The sequence below is a fragment of the Podarcis filfolensis genome (genome assembly GCF_964270895.1).
Source record: "Podarcis filfolensis genome assembly, chromosome: 9".
NCBI classification, from domain to species: Eukaryota; Metazoa; Chordata; class Lepidosauria; order Squamata; family Lacertidae; genus Podarcis; species Podarcis filfolensis.
In genome coordinates, this window is record NC_139610.1 from 45,746,294 (window position 1) to 45,769,299 (window position 23,006).

General features: G+C 41.8%; 1 long non-coding RNA gene across 1 annotated transcript in view; it reads right to left on the reverse strand.

The window, feature by feature from the left end:
• The window catches only part of LOC310742578, a 138,634-nt gene extending 121,708 nt beyond the window's left edge, over positions 1-16,926 (reverse strand). The window contains exon 1 of the long non-coding RNA XR_014538575.1: positions 16,574-16,926. This is a non-coding gene — a long non-coding RNA (uncharacterized lncRNA). The remainder of the gene's footprint in view (positions 1-16,573) is intronic.
• Positions 16,927-23,006: the final 6,080 nt, after the last annotated feature.

Sequence of the window (23,006 nt, forward strand, 5' to 3'; positions counted from 1 at the left end):
AGCTGCTGATGAGCCTAAACTTTCTGCCACATGTTTTTTTCCCCAACTATTCTCCATCAATTAATGAGAAAAGAAATAGAAAAGGGGAGATTAAACAGTGAAATTATTATGGGTGTGGTGCAAGACTTTGTTATGTGAAGCTTACTTTTAAGGTCATTGAGCAATGATTTATGAGTGTCATTTCTTCCCATTCTGCACCCTGCAGCCTTCCTGGGTGCTCTCTTTTCCTGAAAATTCCATAACATCCCCAATGGATTTACCTGTAAGCACAGGAAAATGGGAAGACCGACTAATGTGGTCCTAACAGCTGTTCATTGTTACCTATTGTTTTAGGTCGTCATACTTTTAAAGAAATCAGCAATTATTAACAATAAAAGGTAAGAGAAAGACTTCCCTTAAAAATAACATCATTGAGCACACTAATTCCAGACATTCTGTAACCAGCTTTGCAGGCTTCCTACCTGTCAAATAAAGTTCAGGGAAAGACATAATAATACATTCTAAGGTAACTCATCTTATGGGGCTTTTTCAGGACAGGAGGAATAGGCAGCCAGAGAGAATGCAGCATGCTAGAATGGAGTTTAACCTATTGCCAGCTTACAATAAAGCAAGCTAAACTCTGCACCCACCAATAATCTGAATAAATTCTGAAGTGCCCTGAGAATGTGTCAGAAAAATAGAAGCCTCTTTCATGGATAGCACAACTGCGTTAACCTAGGGGTACAAAAAGGTGTCTCTTGACATGACTCAGAAGTGTCAATACAGCACTTGACTACTTGAATTTGAAAGAAGACTTTGGAAGGATATTCCCTCCCCCTATTTTAAACAGTATGCTACTAAAAAGCAAAAGGCACAGAGTAGGAGAAATTATGAATAAAAATGTGAATAGTGCCTAAATTCCCCCCTCAATATCTGTTTTCTTTCATTTAGAGGGTGGGAGATGAAAAACAATTAGATGATGCATTCACTTTGCTAGCCTGATTAAAAGCTCATCAAGGGCCTCAAGTGGCGTAAAGTTTTAAATCCATTGATTAAATTTGCATCTCTTGTTTTAGAAGTGTTCATCCACACAGAGTGCAACCTAAACAGCAAAATCTTTTGCCATGTTAGGTATAGATTTATAACACTTTAAATAGATTGATCAAAACTGGTGTTCCACATGATACATTTTGAAATACCAATTTGTGCTGGATTTTAACAGCCCCGTAAACCAATGCTATCACTAGAAGGCATATGGATAGGAATGGCTCTGTGGATAAGAAGGGAATATGAGGTATTTGGTTTTGGTTTAATTAATTTTAGGCTAGGATTTATTTTTATGTTGTATCTTAGAACAAGTACATTCAGGACTCTGGAGCACAAGTTATTCCCATGTGGTGGGAATAGAAAATGACTTTTTCTTGGGACAGCCAACAAACAGCAATTCTTCTGTTAGCCATAGCCAGCAGAGAGCTCCAGAACATCCTAGTGCTCTTGCAATTCAGGCTTTAAAGCTTAATATCAGGGTCAGCAACCTTTTTCAGCCATGGGGCAGTCCACCATCCCTCAGACCATGTGGTGGGCCAGACTATATTTTTTGGGGGGGCGGGGATGAACAAATTCCTATGCCCCACAAATAACCCAGAGATGCATTTTCAATAAAAGGCTACATTCTACTCATGTAAAAACACGCTGATTCCCGGACCATCCGCAGGCCAGATTGAGAAGGTGAATGGGCCGCATCTGGCCCCTGGGCCTTAGGTTGCCTACCCCTGCTTAATATTTTGTTGTTATTTTTTGAGAAACAATTTTGATTTCAAGGGATTAAAATATTCAGGACACCACATAAAAGGGAAAGAAACAGAAATACATTTTTTTTTAAGAAAAGGAAAAGAAATAAATAGATAGACAATTTTTTTACTAACAGTGGTCCACATATCGGTCATAGTAGCCCATTTCTCATGTTATGCCCATGCATTTGCTGCAGTGTCTGTAAAAGTCATGTGGCAGCTGCTGGATGCATGTAAGTGCTCCTTGTGACTGGAGTCCCTTCACATATTGGTTCTTTGCAATAAAAAAAAATGTATAAGAAGGCATGATCTGATGAGCCTTTACATGCATGTACAACATTGCAAACTCTTTTTAAAAAAAAAAAAAAAAACCCTATTAAGTTTCAAAAGCGGCCTGACAGATATAGCTCAAGGTATTCTTTCGGCTAAAGGAACAAAAGCTCTGCAATATACACGTAGATCTTAAATGCTCTTTCATGGTCCAAGACTGAGATTATTAACACATTTCCTTGGAATCTTAGGACTGAGGTGTTAATTGTCTTTTGTCGTGTAACAATGTGCTGTATTGCTGCATATTTCTCTGTGCTAAAATTTGATCATGTTAGCCCAGACAACAGATGAGTTTTACACCCAATTTATGTTTGCATGCCAACTGAAAGTAAAATTGACAAGGTCCCTTGCAGTGTCAGTAGCAATTGCAGGGAGCCAGTTCATAAAGGTATTTTGTTGTTGTTTACTCATTTAGTCGTGTCCGACTCTTCATGACCCATGCTACATAAAGAAGTGTTTGTGGCTAGATTACACTGAATTTCTGAGTATTAATTTTGCACTTCCATATAGGTGTTGGCAAAAGTGATTTCTTAAAAATAAAACTTTTGCTTTTCAACACTTGACTGTTCTGGGGATGGGCACAAAAGACATGAATCAGTTCAACACAGGAGACCAGTGAGCAGGCTCTGCCATGGTTAGCTTTCATTTTCTATAATTAGCAGCATCATACAGCTGTTTTGAAGAATTGTATTAAATAGATCCTTCTGTATTTAATGCTTTTCAAAATACCATATGGTTTTTTATTAAGCTTCTTTTGATATCAAAAGATAAATATATAAAGAAGAGTAGGAGGAACAAGCACCACAGAATTTATTTAGCAGTTTGGTGGAATTTTAGGATATCTTATTGTTGGAAGGTGGCCAAGAGAAGTAGGTGTATTTTTCCCTGCAGTAAACATTTCTGTGTAGAGCTGCTCTGACTTCACACACTTCCTGATCAGAAAAAGCCCAGTAAGAGGCAGGGGCGGAGGAAAGGGGGTGTGGTGGGGGGGTTCGCCCCAGGTGTCACCACTGACAGGGTGACAAAATGCCGGGTGGCACTCACCGTGGGGTCTGCAGCACGCCCGAGCTACGTGTCTCTCCTAGGAGAGACATGGTGGCTTGGGCGTGTACAGGCTCTGCGCTGCCCAAACAATCTGCCCACTGCCTCCCCCCCAGCTGTAGGGTGGCTGAGTGGAAGGAGGCAGGCAGACTCTGGAGGCCCCGCAGTGCGCCCCATCCTTATGGGCGGCTTGCCCTGCCCCTGGGTGCGCCGCCCCAGGCGCCCGAGCAGCTTCCTCTGCTGTTGATAAGAGGAGTTGCTTCCTGATGTATTTTCCCAGGCTTTAACTGAAGCATGGGCACCCAGGAGAGAGCCAGTGTGGTGTAGTGGTTAAGAGGGGTGGACTCGTAATCTGGTGAACTAGGTTCGCGTCTCCGCTCCTCCACATGCAGCTGCTGGGTAACCTTGGGCTAGTCACACTTCTTTGAAGACTCTCAGCCCCACTCACCTCACAGTGTGTTTGTTGTGGGGGAGGAAGGGAAAGGAGAATGTTAGCCGCTTTGAGACTCCTTTGGGTAGTGATAAAGTGGGATATCAAATCCAAACTCTTCTTCAGGAAGGCTACAGAGTGCAGGCAACAGGTGAGATGATATGCATAATGAAATAAAAGACACTCATAAACACCGCTTGGCCACCTCAAAAGTAAGGTAAGCATAACCCTACACATAAGAAGACAATTCATTTTCTCATTAATGGGAGAGAAAGAATGGGGGGAAATGCAGATAGGAAAGGCACAAAGTGGATCTTTTGATGAGTAAAATAAAACAAAACTTCAAGACACTGCAGGAGTTCCTCATCATGAATCTTCCACATCAAGCCTAGCTTTTTAGTAATGTAAAATGAAATCCCATCCCTCACAAACAAACGAAGTTATATGCATATGAATTGGTATCTTCAATTGGACTTACGGACATAAAGAATATTGGATTGTTGGCATAATACAAGTTCTAGAAGATGGTACAGACAGTTTCTCTGAAATAGAATAAATACAAAACAGCACTGGGCAGTTGCAATATTCATCCATTACAATCATCCTCTTAAGAATGTTGGCTATTGATGAATTCTGTCTGACAAAGGCACAAGATCAAGACACAAGTAACAATAGGTTAGTGAGTAAGGAATACATTTTCTGGAAATTGTCATTAGCAATTTGCTATGGGAATGGGAAAGAAAAATACCTTACTGAAAATCAAATATGCTCTTTGCCTTTTAGACCACTTAGCAATTTGAAGCATTGACAGAAGAAATAGACATTTATTTTTTTCAGGGAAGGGGAAAAAAAAGGACAAAGGAATCACTAAGGCTGCCACATGCTGCTATAAATCATTATTAAATGAAATGCAAATAAATCCAGAACACTTGATCCTGCAGCTCAAACCAATGCATTGAGAAGAGACAAAATAGCTGAAACTCCACTGCAACATTATGTTTTGTAGTGGTACACTGATTGTGCGATCTGATTGGGATGGCAGACTGACACAGTGGCCTGTATTAATGCAGCTGTGCTACCAGCTGCCCCTTTAAAAATGTCAACAACCTGATGCCAATGTGGTGGAGTAGGAAGATGATTGACTAGGGCGCACTTTCCATTTCAGCTCCTGGACACACTATGTACAGCTATGAACTAAATTCCCCTAGTGGGATTGGAAGAAGAGGCAGTAGAGAAGAACAGGCACGCTTAACTTTTTATATACCACCGTCAGTGTAAGTGGCACTTTATGGAGCAGCATAAACAAAAGGCGTGTCACTGATGAGTTTACAATCTCAGTTTAGACAGTGAGTTGTTAAAGACAACAAGGGAGGAAATGGAAGGAACAAGGAGAAAACAAACTGCAGAAGAGAAGGAAAGTGTGAGTGGACATTGACAATGGATGAAGGCAGCTGCATGTACGTCACATTTGTTTGAGTTAAGGAGCTGGACTAAAGGCACAATCCTAACACCCAATCTACACTGCTGGTTTTTCCCTACCACCAGGCTCCACCACCCAGGGGAGAGATCTTCCACCTCAGAAGCCCACACTGTACCTACCAAAGGCATGGGATGATTGTTAAATACTCAACAGAAGGAATCCTGTCAGCAGAAGTCCCTGAAATAGTGCATTTTAGGAGAGGGATGTACCAAAGCAGACAAAGGCTGGATCCCATACCAATCCTGCTTTGCCCCAGCCCTGAAATGTCCTATTTCGGGGCCTTATTCTGGGAAGATCCCTGGATCATCTGCCAATCCATTTGCTGAATGGTAGCAGGAAATGCAAACCTGTCCACTTGGGTCTGTCTGGACTGTTAGGAGCTGGCAGGGCTTCAGATGCAGCAGTGGTTTTTCTTCCCTGATAAACCCCAGAACCTTTCAAGATTGTTCTGGATGAGACCAAGGCAACGGCTTCACAGAAGAGATGAGCTGAGAGTTGAAGAAACGAATGTGATGGTTCATTATAGGTATTTTGGGTCTGCTGAGAAACCAGCTCTATTTGGTTCCTCCCATCTTTCAACTGTCACTTAGTGTTAGCCATTCTGTTTGGTTGCAGCAGAGGAAGAGATGGGGATGAGGCCTGTCCGATCAGCTCTGCTCAGCAACCAGGTCCATTTAGGAACTGCTGCCTGAGTTTGCTTACTTGAATCTTCCCTTATCACCCCTTTCCCTGTTTGTGTTGTCTTTTAAACAGTAGGTCTGTGTTTGTTATTGATCTTATGTAGCTGCTCATGGATTAAACCAATCAGTTATATACCCTATATTAAAATGGTTCATGTCCAATATATCAGTAATGTTTACATCATCCTTGTAAGGTAGTCCTGCATACTCAGTTTATGTAAGGGGAAAGGCTGAAACTAAACTGAAGCTGAAAACTAGTGGCTTGCCTAAGGTGATTTCAGTGCTGAGATAGGATTATACAAAAGAATATCCTCCTGAGTCAGGTTTGAAGGTGGACTTGGAGTGCTGTGAAGCTTTTTTTTTTTTTTTTTTTGCAGTCAGAGCATTTTTTAATACCTTACATCTCCCTCTAGTTTAATTTATCTCAACTCTCCAACTCATACTGCATTTCTCCTTTTTTCCACACATCTCTCTAGGAAAATTGAAGTCAGGTACTGGAGCATTTATGTCTATAAATGGCAGCCCCAGAGATTGTGAAACAAAAGACTCAAAAAGAAAATTATATACAAAATAATTCTAGGCAAGAAGATTTCCACATAAGAAAATTACACCCACAAATCTACCTTGAAATGTTTCATTTGGAAAGAGTTTGTGTTTTATCCAAGAGGCAAATTCATTTTAAATGTATTCACTTCATGTATAGCTAAGGTACAGAATGCACATTTAATTAACAAAAAATTAGAAAGTAAGGTACACTAAGAAAACAACAACAGAAGTGTGTGGGATTTCTTTTTTCTTCTTCTTTTGCATCTGCTTGTATTATTAAAAGATATAATTCCACTATATAAAAAATGTGGCTCTATAATCTTCCCCCTGAGTAAAAATGAATTATATCGACTTTAGACAATGGCGTATTATAGAAGAGTGTCAGTTCTGTACTTAACTCTTTCTAAACTGCCTGCAGTGCATTAGAGAAGTAGAAAGGGCACACAAAGCGTTAATTGATTCTGTAATGGTGCGGAAATAAGAAATCATAAGGTTAGGACGAAAGCAAGGGAAATCTGCTAAAGTGATGTATAAACTGCACAGGAGACTAAGAATTTGAAGATTCATTTGATTGTGTCTGAGCGATTCATGATTATAAGATGAATAGAATACATTTTAAATGCCAGCAGCTAGATGGTAGTCATACACAACACTTTTTCAAATATATCCCTCTTCTGATTTTGTTTAAAGGGGGGGAAAACCAAGTTAATGATTCAGTCACTATCTCCAATAGACTATCATTTTATCACACACTAGTTTTGATATAAATTATGCAAAATTTGGGATATTAAACAATGCATTTTGATTTTTTAAAAAGTTACATTTGGTAATATTAAGAGTTCTATGGCTAACATGAGATGTCACATTATAATGTTATAATCAGCATTATATGGGTTAGATCCATAGAAGACTGAGTGAAATTTTGTTTGGCCAGTGAGACTTTCCTGGTTTTTCCTTCCCTTACAGTGCCTATGGCCCCATGAATCTACTCCTGACCCTGTGGAATGAAGTAGGCTGTGGGGACAGGGCAGGGCGGGGTGATGGCTGTAGTGAGATGGGGAAATTGAAAGAATTCAGCAGGATTGACTTGAGCAAGCAGATGTGGTTTTGGATTCAAGTCAATAGCTTTTCCAGCTATTCCACTGTTGTACCATACTTGTGCAGAAGGCACAATCTAAAGCAGGGGTAAGTAGTATGGTAGATGTTTTGGACTTCCATCATTCCTGGCCAAATGTCATGCTGGCTGGGGTTGGTGGAAGTTGGCACCACATTGGCTTTCCCTGATTAAGAGAAATTTTCCTATTCAACAGGTTTGGCTTCAGGGTTTGGTGGCTTTTGGGAATAGGCTATCTCTAACCCCTTGGCCTCTCCATTTCCTCCATAGGCCTGCCCCAGTAGGTGAAACTGTTTTGGGGTGGGGGGCATTGTCAGCACTGCACCAAAGGCCCCCTGAAGTCTGAGTTTACCTTGGCTGGAGCTAAGGCTTCATCAATGCCAGTCTGCCTCAGCTGATCAGCTCTCCTGAAGCTCTACCTCTATGGTCCACTTTCCTAAACTGCTCAGCACCTTCTGAAAGGACTGGAACATTTTGAAATGTATTAATTGGCATTCCTACTGTCAGCCCCATATACCCAGTTGCCCCTTGCTTAGGCTGCCATTGGCTGTCTCTTGCTTGGATTAGTTTGGGTGGCAGGCACGAGGCAGATTGTCACCTCTCAGAGAGATCTGAGCATGGGCTCAAGAAAAACCACATTTCCAGGATGCTGCTGTGATTTTCCCAAATATATACCTTTTTTCCAATCCATGGCATGAGCAGCATACAAAGTATTTGTTGAGAGCAGACCAGGGTAGCAGGATTGCAGCAGGATGTTCTGGTGGTAACCATTATTTTCAGCTATGCTAAGGTAGATTTATGGGAAGTGGGATCCAGCAACTCTTAGGATAAGTACATCTCATGATCTCTAGGCTTTGTGCCTCAGCATGCTGCTACCATGGAATACTCCAAAGAGACAAACATAAACCCTTGAAAAGAGCTTGTTGGATCAGACCAATCTTGTCCAGCATTCTATCCTCAAAGTGCAACCAGATGCCTGTGAGAAGCCCACAAGCAAGAACTGAGCACAAGAGAACTCCCCCTCCTATGTTTTCCAGCAAGTAGTATTCAGAAGAATACGGCCTCTGACTGCGGAGGGAGAGCATAGCCATCATGGCTAGTGGCCATTGATAGTCTTCTATGCATTTGTATAATGCACGCCTCCATGTTAGTGGCCATCATAGTCCTGTGGGAAGGTATTCCATAGTTTAACTACATCCTCAACCTTCCAACATGCAGCTTCATTGGATGTTCAGCGTTCTAGTGTGTTAGGGACTGGACTGAGGGGGACGAGATTGAGGAGGAATGGTGGAGACAGTCCCCCCTCCTCCTGAACCTTCCAGAAAAGAGGAAGGCAGTATTGAATTACAGCAGTGGTTTGAGGAAGGTCACAGCTCAGATACAGGTGAACAGTAGAGTTGGGAGGTGTTAGGAGAAGAGAAGGGGGAGACAGAGCCAGAGGAGCCAGCTGACACGTTATCACTGGAGAGCATTTCTGACCCCCCTTCTCCCAGAACCCAGCGTGCATTGAAAGTGGAAAAGCAAAGGACTCAGAGACCATTAGCCCCTGGCAGCCACCTTAAGGGGAAGTGCTGTTGCTAGGAAGGGAGGGGGGAAGAGCCAGCGTGGTGTAGTGGTTAAGAGCGGTGGACCGGGTGAACCGGGTTCACTTCCCCACTCCTCCACATGCAGCTGCTGGGTGATCTTGGGCTAGTCACACTTCTCTGAAGTCTCTCAGCTTCACTCACGTCACAGTGTGTTTGTTGTGGGGGAGGAAGGGAAAGGAGATTGAGACTCCTTAAGGGGAGTGAAAGGCGGGATATCAAGTCCAAACTCCTCCTCCTCCTTCTGTTGGACCAACACCATTAACCTAAGAGGCAGCGTAGAGAGGCACTGTGAAGATTGAATATAGACTCGGTAAGAGCTTCCTTGTCTACTTCCTTGGCTGTCTGCCATGAGAGGGGAGAGGATTGGAATTCACTGAAACCTGACACAGTGTTGTGAGATGGGGACAAAGTTTCTACTTTCTCCTTGTCATGTTTTATACACATCTTTCATGAGAGTTTCCATATTTCAAAAAGTGAAAAATTGCTGAGCTTTTTCTAGTTTTGCCCAAAGTTGTTGAACTTTTTTTTGGCAAAATTGGCAAAATTGTTTTTAGCTGTTTTTAAAGAAAATCAGCAAAAAAACCCACTGCTGACATACGTCTAGATTTTCCTGGACATTTTACCAATTTCTGCCCGGACACTGTTTTTGAGTGCAATATTTCAAGTATGTCGAGGAAATTCCGGACATATGACAACCCTATCATGTCACCTCTTATTTGCTTTTCCCACCTTGGGCTACATAACTATACAGTGATGATCTGACACATCTGTCCTCCATGGCTGGTGGGTCACACATTTGTGCAGGCCTAAACTACCTGCACTGTGCTACCTTCTCATATCAATACCTTGAAAATATGTTGCTGCAATGGCTCCCCTGTGTCTGTCAAAGTGCCTGTATTGATTTTTCTTAGAACTGTGTTCAATTGGAAACCTAAGCTTTATAACACACACAAAGAAAGAGAAACCCCTAACCCTATGAGCTTGCCTAAACTCTTCATTGACCTCTGTTTTGTCTGACTACAAAATGATGGTGATAGGTAACTGGGAAGAGGGACATTATGGATACTGTGCCCTGAAGAGAAAATTATTGGAATACCTTCTTCAGAGTTTCATGTAGCATGAGCTCTGGTGCTATTCTGAGGCCACCTTTTAAAAAATCTCACTGGACATCTCATTATATAATCTAAATTTGCTTAGATTATGACTGTGTTTGTTCTGATGAATTTTTTTATGCCTCTGTTTTAATTGCTGCTTCTGCTGTTTTATTCTTGGAGTATTTATATAGTTGCTGTTTTTATTCTCTTTTTTGTACACTTTCCCTGGGAGTTTTTAACCGAAGGGTGGCATAGAAATCTTCCAAATAATAAATAAAACTGCAGCAGCACTTTTTGCACTTCCAACAAATGCACGGAGGTGGGGTGTAAATTGAGATTGCACATCTGATGTTCTGACTAGAGCTATATGCATAAAGTGGAATGTGTATAGGTTTTCTGCACAGGCGACATGCACATAGGGTCTATTCAGATGTTCCATAAAAGTTCTGAAATGTTGCTTTTGGGAGTCATGATAGCAGGTACTATCTCAGTTCCCTCCCTTCACACAGTCCTCAAAGCTGTGAAAAGGAGTACTCACTAACATGTCTGAGGGCTGGAACAATTTCAATCAGGAGTAAGGAATCTGACACCTGAGATGTTGTTGGCCTCCAGTTCCCATCACCCCCATCCAGCATTGTCAGTCACGAGGGATGATGGGACATATAGCAAAAGAAGACTGGGAGAGCCACAGGTTCCCCACCCCCAATTAGACAAATACCCAGATGTTTAGAAGGTTCACCCAGTCTGAATCTCTCCAGGTGAATAAAGATTTAGAAATGTCTTATTTTTTATTCTGCATGCCAAGAAATGCAAGTAATCATGTAGCCATATGGCAGTTGCTGCTGTTGTTGTTGTTGTAATTATTATTTATTTCTCTTATTTTCCTATGCTAACATTTTGTTTTGAGATCAAGAGCCATTTCCAAATAGAGTTGTTAACAACACAAAATGCTGCCTGTGAACAAGAAAGAGCAGAGGATCAGTTCCTGGCGTCTTTGTGATGCTTAAAACGAGACAAGAAAATAAGCATGCCCAGGTCACACAGATAAGCCTGCACACTTTAATTATATTTTTACCCTTTGCCTCTATGAATGTGTATTTTCAAAGTAATAATAAATATTTCCAAAGTCATCTTTCTGAGGTTTTATCTTTAATAACCTCCATACAATATTTTGTCAAATTGTTATTTCAAAAGCTTTAAGAAAGAAAGAAAGAAAGAAAGAAAGAAAGAAAGAAAGATAGATAGATAGATTCAGTGGCGTAGCGTGGGTTGTCAGCACCCGGGGCAAGGCAAGTAATTTGCGCCCCCTAACCCGTGGATTTGCGCCCCCTAACCCATGGATTTGCGCCCCCTAACCCATGGATTTGCCCTAACCCCAGATGTTGCGCCCGGTGCGGCCGGCCCCCCCTGCACCCCCCACGCTACGCCACTGGATAGATTTAATGTAGTCTGGGCACTAGCAACAATCAGAGTGGGCAGAGAGTTTTTGTGGGGTGTTCCAAGTTGGTGAGTATGGTTTTCTTGATGTCAAATACATCATGACTATTTTGAGTAGGCAGAAGAATATTTTGTATAGGTTAAGTGGGTTTCCTATTAACAATACAAGCCAGGTTCCTGACAGTCAAACATAATGCTGTCTCTGCTAAAATAAGATTCACCGTGTCTGCAGGTTCTAATAAAATAAAATAAAAATTCTTTTCAGTAGCACCTTAGAGACCAACTAAGTTTGTTTGAACGCACACTTCTTCATATACGGTCGATGGACTTCCATTTCATGCGGCTCAATATGGTGCCTTCCATAGTTCTAGTTACAGGTAGGTAGCCGTGTTGGTCTGCCGTAGTCGAAACAAAATTAAAAAATTCCTTCCAGTAGCACCTTGGAGAAGTTTGTTATTGGTATGAGCTTTTGTGTGTATGCACACTTCTTACCTCAAGAAGCTAGTGGAAAGATTTTTTTTATTTTTCAGATTCTAAGATAGGCAGAGCTGAAAGGTAATAGGCACCAGCTCATTCTGTAAGTAGTGATTAAAATTATTTGTGCTGGCTTCTTTTGATTGATGCATGGGCTGCAAAGGTTTTACAACCTGGAGAAAATGGTGATGCTTTCTGTTCATTAGGCATTATGAGAACCAAATACTGAGCCCTACTAGCTAGGCAGAATTAGGCTGGTTCTGGATGGCTTATTTAACTGAGCATTCTTCCTGATTTGGTTGCAAAAAGTTGGGATTTAGACAAAATGTGCTATTTATTGGGTGTTCATTCTGATATATATTTTAAAAAAATTTTTGGCAGGGAGGTTCAGAGATGTTGTGTTAAGAAAATATTATCCTATACTCTCCAGGGTGTTTACTTGTGCGTCGAGGTCCCCGAGCCACCCCAACAACTCACACCACACACATCAATTTTTGTTTAAGGTTTTTGGCATGAATTTGGCCACAACTTTATTTAAACACACACAATGCCTAGGCATTGGTTACGACTATCTGTCCTTGCCCCAGAGACAGAACTGACTTCCGGATTACAGCGGAAGCCAGTCAGGGAAAACAATATTGGGGAGAAATGAAGCTGGGCATCAGTCCCTCACTTCTCACCCTCATGCCCCCGGGGGCTTGCACGGCCCAAGTCTGATGCCAGGGACTAGGACGAAAGGATGGCAAGCCCCTGGATTCCTTTAACGGAATTCCCTATGCAGCCCCACTATTGGAGGGGTAGGCACTTACCCCTCCACCAACCAATTTTAACCAATGCCTAACCACCAACCTTACAAGTTGTGACGATTTGCTACGCAGTAGGCAAAAACCAAATGGCAACAGCCAATCAGCCAAATGGACAAAATTCCTACCAGGCCCCTGCCTCAAAGCAGAAGACCCCATGGCAGGCATAGCAAGGTCAGAGGACAAGGAACGCCCCCCCCCTTTTCAGGGAGGGTGGGCGGGTGATTTGGTGCACGCAGCCCAAAAGAAAGCCCCAGGCTGCGTGCCCTGTATTTAAGCCCTCTGACCCCTCCCACCAGTTTGTAACATAACAAACTCCCCAGCAACACACTTTTGCCCAATCACAGCTCCTGGCCAAATATTAGCCAAACAACAGTGGGGTGGTCTTTAGGCCCCCACCGCAACACGTGCTCTCTCTTATGGAGAACACGCTTTATCACTTTCCTTACTGCAAGAAGTGTGGAATTTTTTTTGCCTGGACAGGGTTGCAGGGAGGGGGTGCAGGGAAGTAGTTCTGTTGTGCAGGAGCTCTAAATCAACTTTTAATTATGGAACCTGACTTTGCTGGTATATGTCTGAATATATGTCTGAATATGCCCCAAAATATTGACAGTCTGCAAACACCCATACTTGTACACTTTCCTGGAACACGGCCACACTATGAGACAAAGAGGAGAAAATAAAATGTTACAGAAAATGTTAGCAAAAGCACAATAGCCTTTATTCCCCCCGCCACACATTCATAGATGAAGGATTAATGGCAGCTTCTAAAGGTCACCACTAAACATTCGGTTGATACATCCAAGCAGGAAGGGTCATGTGCCTGAATCCAGAATGTGCTTTTCATAACGAAGGACATCAGGCTTCTTATATTATCACAGAACTGGGGGCAAACACAAGCATTCTTCTTCACAATTAAGCCAGATTGCTACATTCATAAATATTGAAAGATTTCTTTAGCACTGTGAAAGCAAGTGCCTCTTACTTAGAAGCAAATCGCATCAGTAGCTTGATGATGTACAGCAGACTGCCCACAAAGAGGCACTCATGGATCTAAAGACCTATACTGCATTGTACATTCTGCTTCAATTCTGACAAGAGAAACACATTGAAATGGCAAAGTTCCAGGCATGCAGGGCAGCTGTTAGCTAACACACAAATCGTTGGGCTCTCATAAGTAAATATATTGATAGCAGCTGCCTCAATTCCCCCCCCCCCCAGAAAAGCCAAAAGTATGCCTCAGCTATTGCAACCCTAAAATCTACCGAACATGAATAATGCAAATAAGAAAAATGTTGTGCTGCTATGTTGATTCAGGAATGCTTTATATGCTCATTAGCTAATGCATATTATAACTGAACTCCTAGAGAAGTCCGTGTGACAGCCCCATGAATGCCAAATGAATGTGTGATGATTAATAGTGTTTCAATGAATATCAAATGATTTTTTAATGACTGAACACTTAACATTTTACTGTTGATTCTTGCAGAATACAGAGGCTCTCAAGAAGCTGATCAGAAATGACAATAAGAAAAAGCTGCTTGAATTTAGACACAGGGTGTCCTTTTCCAGAGAAAGGTTGTAGAGTCTATGACACTTCATAATTTCATTGTCTACTTGTGGCATAGTTAAAACAGCAACAATAACAAACCTGCAAAATATCAGTGAGTAAGCTCTAATCATCAGATTATTTAATTCACATAGCATTTTTCCCCAAATTTGTTTTAGTTTATGAACCTTTGTATTTCATGTGTGTATCCCCATGTAAATTCAAAAGTGCCATATTATGTCCTACTGACTTTGGTGAGTCAGGTGCACAAAGCAGAACAGCCTTCATGAGCCAGCTCAGTGCCATGCAGATGTTCTGGACTGCAAATCACATCAGTCCCATCTTGAAGGCACCAGGTTGTCGAAGGCTGAGGTGTAGCTTCATGTCGTGCACCCATGAGGCTGGGATTTAAGAGATTAGGATTTAAATAAAACTGGAAAGAGTCAATAATAAAATGTACAGCTATATCTCAATGACCAACAATATCTAATATCCTAAAGCAAAAAAATATATTAAGGACAGAGGGATGAATGCACCAATGAAATTTAATATCCTATATTGCCTCGCAGTTAGCAGTTTTCTTATCTAGGTTCCTAGACCCTAAAAGAGGATTCTGGATATGTTTCGAGTAGATAGGATGAAGTCCTTTATTAAGTAAAGGACAATCCAATAATTAACACATAGCTTAGGACAAAGGGAAAGGTCAGGTATAAGCTGAGTGCAGAAATTTCTCAGTGAACTTTAATATTCCATAATGACAAATTTAATAAAGAAAATGGCTGAGATCCAATGTGCAACTTTAGGTATGCCCAACTTTAGATATGCTTCCCTACCCCTTGAACAGCATACTACCATGTTTTTGTTGTTGTTGCTATTTTATCAGGCATATTCCAGCCTTTCCATGTTAAAATATTAAATGCTGTATGACAGCTTTCTATTTCAGTCTTCTATTCCAAACTCTGTGTGTGAAGCACCAAAACTTGCCTCTGCAAACTGTGACATATTTCCTTTTGAGCTCTTACGTAGCTGCTCTACTCAATGCAGATTGCCAGTGAGGATCCTCTACCCCTTCAATCTGTGCTGCAGATAGAGGTGGGAGAGAAACCTCTCACATGGACTGGCAGTGCCAGCCTACACAGGTTGCCGGAGGGAGATGTGTACACTTAGCCTCTCTTCAAAACTTCCATCTGGGCATGTTCTGAAGACTAAATCCACATTTGCAATGCCAAATGTTTCAGTCCCCTGCATCTTCTATTGGTTCTTTCTTTACTCTTGTGCTTTCTCTGCACTATGCCTCTATGATATCAGGGCTGCTGAGCACATGCTTCACATGCAACAAGTTCTGGGATCAGGTAGCAGGTTATGTGAAACTCCCAGGGCTTGGGTCATTTAAGGACGGCGCGGCCCGAGAACGCCCATTTTCGTCTTCGATTCAGCTGCAGTTTCCCACCCACCCGCCCTCTAGGTTTTCCCCTCTGACTTTGCTATGGACCTCGGTTGGTCGCCGCAAGGGGCCTGGTAGGAGTTTTTCCACTTGGCTAATTGGCATTGTTTTTAAAGCCATTTGGTTTTTTCGCCTACCTCGTAGCAAAACGTCACAACACCTTTGGTTTGGGCGGTTAGGCATTGGTAGGGGTATTATTATGCTGATGAGTTGGGGGGGAGGAGCGCCATCACCTCTCCCAAATGTTGAGGGGTAGTCCGATAAAGGATTCCGGGGGGCGTTGCCTCGTCCGAAACCTACGGAGGCTAGGGCCTAAAGTGCACCCCCGAGCGGTGACCCCTCGGGGAGCCCCTAGGGATGTGCATCTCAGGGGCTCCCCCTGTTGGAGTTAAACCCTCCCGGTCTTTACCGGATAGTCTGATAGGACCAATGCCTAAAGCCAATACTGCTCCTACCTGTAATCAATAAAGTTGTGGCCATTTTTTGCCCATTAACCTTAAATTCTGGTGTCCTGTGTCTTTATTTCTATCCAACTTGGGGGAGGGGGGAATCGCCACACAATCATTCTTTGCATTAATGGTAGTTTTCTATGGTTTCAGACAGGGGTCATTCACTGTCCAGCTGTAATGGCCTGGGTCTCTCCCACAAACGCGAGACCACTCTGGCAGTCAATTATTTCAGATTTATTGTTCAAACAAACAAACCAGGTCGGAACTCAGCTAATCTCCATCATCCTCAGGTAGAGGATGCTGGAACTAAGCCACACCCCCTTTTCCCCCAACAAGAAAACCCCCACCTTCTTTTCCTTTCTTTTTCGTGCTTCTTGTAAAGTCTTGTGATCTTACGAGATTTTGGAGAGGGCACTGCCGGTATTCCTGGGTGTGGGTCACTGTCTGGGCTGACAAGCTGCATTCTTTCACTCTGGCTCTCCCTTCCCTTATCCCTAAGCCCAGAGATCAAGTTATGGCTGCTCCTTGCCCCTTCTCCCTCCCCTCTGCATTCCATTCTTATCTGCTCTTTCTCTATGCCAGTGTTCTCATTCCTCGTCAGTGAAGGAATGTAGCTGACACCAACCTGGGGATGGAACCTGCATGTAAGGCAGATGCGCTGCCACAGTTCCCCAATGCCAGACTCTGATCCAGTGCTACCAGAGTAGACAATACTGGGATAAATGTTAAATAGTCTGGCATGGTAGGCAGCTTCCTATGTTCCATGGGAAGCTCAATCAATCACCCCCAAAAACTTTATTACAATATATATTACAGCTAACTGTAGCAATATTACCACTGTCCCTCCTTCCTGAATCTCTTTGGTAATCATCCTAATGTTTGGAAGATCACATTGCAGTAGATGGGTCATTGATTATCCCCTGTGTTACTATTTGCTGCTTTAAGTGGGTGGCCATATTGACAAAAAGTTGCATACTATAGTGCATTGCTGTCTAGTGAGCTCATCATCTTTTTTCAGGCCATTAGTCTCTGTTGTGGGTAACATAGTAGGCCATAGATTACAAAAATAGCACACATCTCTCTACCTGCACCATTTCTGGCAGACAACTAGCTTCTCAGAGCATCTATGAGTAATTGCTTGCTTAGTATTGTGGTGCAATTCCCAGCAATGTGTTTTGTCAGCCAATGCAGTACTATTCCTAATATCTCATATGAGTCCCACCAGATTAGATTTATCACATTCATAGGAAAATACGCATCAAGGGAAAGATTTATAATTTATCAGAAATCTCCACTTTTAGCTATCTTTATTTCCATCAACAGATCAGTTCTAGAGCATATGGTAATCTCATCCATGAAAAACATAATAAGCTTCAATGTGGCATTTTCAATTAGCTCCAATTTTTGTGCTCAGGTGCTAATTATGTATACCAACAACTATGCCAAACTAACCTAAAGTTCTGCTCTGAAACGTGAAATTGCACAGCTCTATGCTTAGCCTGTGTTTGGATAAAAATAGGTTTCTTTTCTTAACAAGTATAATTATAGGGAGAACCAGCTAGCTTTGTGTTAAGAACAAAACTACAAGGACAACTGAAGAACAGAAAGGAAATGGACTTTATGTTGAAATGCTTTATTGCAAAAAGTTACTGTGCTCAAAACTTTAACAGGAGTACACCAATAATTCATTTATTTGGTTATTTTGGTCATTTTGGATCAATACCTTCCAAGAACATAGTATGAACACACAAAAACACAAATTTATTCTGTCTTTAAACATTGTGAGGACCTCCTCGATCAAGCATCAACTCTCCAAAATTCTGAGCACAACTGTCCTATGTGGTAACCAATAGAATTAAGGTTAGATCATTTCCCTCAACATTAAAAATTCAACCAAAATGGCCACTGGCTCTCCTTAGCACAAAGGGATATAAAAGTTTCCTGTTTGGCTTTGGGGTCTTTCTAAATCAGAGGTGAGCAGCCTGTGATGCTATGTTCATCTACATTCCCATAATAAAGCATTCCCTTAAGTACAGATGCATACTCTGCAATCAAAAGAATTGTTACTATTCTGTAACTAGTGGAGTGGGTGGCGCTGTAGTCTAAACTACTGGACCTCTTGGGCTTGCTGACTGGAAGGTCAGAGGTTCAAATCTGTGCAACAGGGTCAACTCCCGTTGCTCTGTCCCAGCTTCTGCCAACCTAGCAGTTCAAAAGCACACCGGTGCAAGTAGGTAAATAGGTACCACTACAGTGGGAAGGTAAATGGTGTTTCCATGCACTCTTGCTTCTGTCACGGTGTTCCGTTGCACCAGAAGCAGTTTAGTCATGCTGGTCACATGACCCAGAAAGCTGTCTGTGGACAAACGCCTGCTCCCTCGGCCTAAAGCGAGATGAGTGCCGTATCCCATAGTCGCCTTTCACTGGACTTAACCATCCAGGGGTCCTTTAGTTTTTACTTACTTATTCTGTGACTACTACTATGCACTAAGATTTAGCAAGCAAAACCAGAGAAAGGCTTGCACAGTGCTTGCAGAAGAAATGATATTCCACCCCCACCTCCAACTGACAGGGCACCCAGGTCAAAGAATAGTTTTTGATTGACTCCTCATATGCAGATGCAAAACAAAAATATATTTCAATAGTAACAATGTGGTGCAGGAAGGACAGCTGCAGAACAAGGAAAATGGTGTTGTGCCCATCCTAGGGAGACGGTCAACTGCAGAATGCATAATGTGAGGTAATTTAATTTAAAGCACATTTTCAATTCTATGCTAATAAGAAGTGCTTCTATTTTCATGACGGAAATAAAAGGGGGGAAAATCAGTTAGGGTTGAGCAAATATTCCGCCATGAATTATTTATTGGACAAGTTTTGCCCTTTTTGTGTGTGCTGGTAGGATATCCATAAGCAAATTGTAATTTCCTCAAATTTCCCTGTTGTTTAAAGTTATTCCATCAATTTCCTCTCGTTTTGCTAACTCTGCGGAGTGATTGGAATATATTCCTCCCAGTGCCTCTCATTTATTAATCAGTATTCCAGCTGTGTGGGTTGTTCTGATTGTGTGGCAATCACACAACACTATAAGCAGAGAGAGAAGTCATAGTGTATCTTTTCCTCATCTCTCGGCGTAAAGAACCAAACTGATATTTTCCTGCCTGTTAGAAAGATTTTGAAAGCAGGGTGGCACTCAGGAAGAATCAGGTAAGGTTTCCAGACCCATTCCTCCCCCTTCTTTAAGAAGTTCTTCAACTGCAGCTTCTCCAGTCACTTGAACACTAACAAGAGAGGCTATATTTTCAGGACTCTAAGCGGCCACAAATCACTCAACAGGATAGGAAATTTGATAAGAATGGAAACCAGTACACCTGGATGTGCAACCGTGGAGATTCCATAGTACACAAGGGCAAGGATTCTGTATTAAACTGAAGTTAGACTCCCCCTTATGTTGTGGGAGGTTGGATTGCATGGAGGTCCACTGGTTGAGTCAGCCTCCCACCAGCCACTGAATAGGTGGGCAGCATCTTTGCCAGCAAAGGTTGAAGAAAGCCTTGCAAAGGGATGAGGCCAGGGTGGAGTTGAGGCAGCCCATGGTCTGCTGGATCTCAATCTTGTCCCACTGCTGTCACAAATTGGCATCTGGTCCAATCTGGAACTGGTGTACAGGTCCTGTCCTGCCCATACCCTCTGCTGTGAGTTTCCAACTTCTAAGCAGCCCTCCCTTAGCAGTGTTTGGAAGTTTTGACTGCTGCTGTAATCAGTTGCTAATATTTAGCTATAATAAAGTGAAGGGCTATTGCTGAGTGGTAGAGTATATGCTCTGTATGCAAAAATGTCCATGTTAAAGCTCCATATCTCAAGGTATTTCCTGGAAAGGCTTACGTCTGGAACTGTGGAGAGGTGCCCCCAGTTACTGTAGACCATGCATGGCTAAACCTGGCTCTCCAGCTGTTTTGGGGCTACAACTCCAACCATCCTTAGCTAACAGGTCAGGAATGATGGGAATTGTAGTCCCAAAACAGCTGGAGGGCCAAGTTTGGCCATGCCTGCTATAGACAATATAATGCTAAATAGCCTCCTATATTTCTAGCTATGCCATGACACGTTTCAAAAACTCTGTTAATGGAACAGGAGTAGGGCAAACCCTATTTTATGGCTAATGGAAACCCTACTGATGGAAACTATCAAAGGCAGCCAAGATTAAATTCTTGTCCTTGACTTTATTCACACATTCTCCCTCTTGTGAATATTATCTTGAAGCCATGGTTAGGTTTTCACTGCCACACACATCTAAAAGTTCTTTGCCTATTTACACATTGCCATTTCTGAGTGATGGGACAAAATAGGAACAATATTTATTTCTGTGTGTGGAGGGGTTACTGTATGTATTGTATCTTGCCTGCTGGATTTGAACAATCATGGGAGGTTATTTTCCCTGCTGAATTAGGTCAGTGTATGTCCTGCATAAACTGTTGTTCCTAATAAGCACTCAATAAGCACACATGGTGCAAGTGTGTGAAGTATTCTCGTGTACAAAGTTTCCCCTTCCATACCCTGTCTAGTTATGCTAGAGGAGAAGAGGTTAAAAGACCATTGTTTATTCACGGAGCGAGTCAAAAATGAAGAGAAGTGTAACATGCCTCATGAGCAGAAAACCATTAAAGTTGTTATTATTGGATATTTCAGTTTTCCTGTATGACTGAGAAACTTTTGACAAAAGCACAATAAAAATAACAAAAAAATATGGATGAAGTTCCTGACCTTCTGTGTCAAAAATCTTAATAGGACTGGACCTGTCCAATCTCAGAGAAAATGGGTACCTCGTAGATTAGAAATTGAAAAAAAATAATAATGTGGTGCCTGTGACCCCATGATAGAATTCAATATCATTTATAATCCTAAACTAAATGTCACATCACAGTGTTACATACAATCTCAGATGTCTAATCTTAAAAAAAAATGATTTGCTTTCAATTAGCAATATTCTCTTAGGTTCCTTTTATGGCACATTTATTTATATAAGGATTTTGATTGCTGTTCAATGTGCTCAGCTACACTGGGTTTTACTTGTTATTTGATTTATTGCTTAGAAATATAGAGGGAAGAGAGAGAGAGAATGGGATAAATAATATTAAGTGATTTCTGTGATTAAGCACAAAACTTGATTCATGGATTATGCAGCAGTTCATATCCATTTATCTGTCTTCAGATTCCATTGGTATCTTAGCATCATTGGACTCCTGGGAAGCCTCACTGGTTTCAATAAGCCGAAGACCTCTCAGCCATGTATTGTTTACAGATTATAAAAGTCAGATGAATTGCCCTCACACAGAATTGCCCACAATTCAGATGAATTGCTCTCATGTGGAAACGGAGAGGAATTGCATTTGCAAGTCACATCTCTAATGCTGAAGAGTCCACTAGTTATGCCCCTTCCCAGGCGGCAGACATTTGTTGTTAGTAAGAAAGAGGGCATACTCTCATACAGATGTACACAGATACTTCTCTTTTAAGGGAACAGGAACTCTTATTGACCAGAGTTGCCTCTTAAATGGGAGTGCCTTACTTTCTCATATCTGTTTGCATTTAGCCTCATAGGCATGGTTGCCAGTGAATGCGTAAGCATTGTAGGGGCATGGGTTGAGGACATGATCCAACTCTCATCTCGTGTTTGTTTATTAAATGTGTGAGAGGACTGATTTGAATACATAGTCCAAAAGTAACAGGTGCTTCAGTCCTCAACACATTTGTCAAAGTCTTAGTTGCAAGGAACTTTGCAGTATTTACTTCTGAACAAACCAGGTAAGGATCAGGCTACTTGCTTCTTCATCTGTTGGAGACAGGTGACTCATCACCACCTCCCCTCCCCTTCCCAACCTGTCGTTAATCTTTATTAAATTTCCCCACCAGCAATGCACAGGATGGTGAATATCACAGGTACCAAATTCAAGGAGACCCTTTGGTGGTCACAAGCAAAACTATAGCTTCTTCCCTCCTACAGCTCTTTAAAGGTAACCAGCAAATTAAATCTAAGGAATAACTTTTTAGGTTTTGCACTTAAAATATTCTCTGTTAGACTATGCTCTCCAAAATCCACATTTTGAAGAGGTTTTTTTTTTTTAAGGCTTATCTGATTTCAACCAAGGAGGCTATTCTGCCTTTATATGTGTCTCAAGGACTATAGGAGCCTTGTCTACTTCCATAGCTTTCTTTGACTCACTTCTATAAACTTCTGAGAACCATGGCAGATCAGTGATCTGAGAAATCAGGAACTGGATCTCCATTTCTCCCCTAAGCAGCCACTGGGAGCTCTATTTTTTATCAGAATTATGGTGATGGGGTTTTACCCTTTATCCATCCCCCTCACCCCACCTACCAAAAGCACTGAGACATCATCATTATAATAAAGTTTTTTTCTATTTCCAAAAGAGAATAGCAGCTTCAAGGGACTATTTAGACAGTAAAATATAACAGAGAGAAGTATCACCCCCCTGCTCAAGCAGTAACACTACTTGATTAAAAAAACTGACACCTCCATGACTCTCTTAAAGGGAGAAGTCAGGTAATCTAAAATCTAAATTTCCACATTATATCTGTAAGGATTTAATTTAAGGATTAACCTTAAATCTGCTTTATAACAAAGGCCTGCAGAAAGCTCTTTCAACTGTTCTACGAGGCTGGGCTTTAAGCTTGTACATTCATACCCTAAAAACTGTCAGTGCCACCCCTCTGGAATATGTAATATATTCATGAGCATCTTACTAGTCAACACAAATCAAT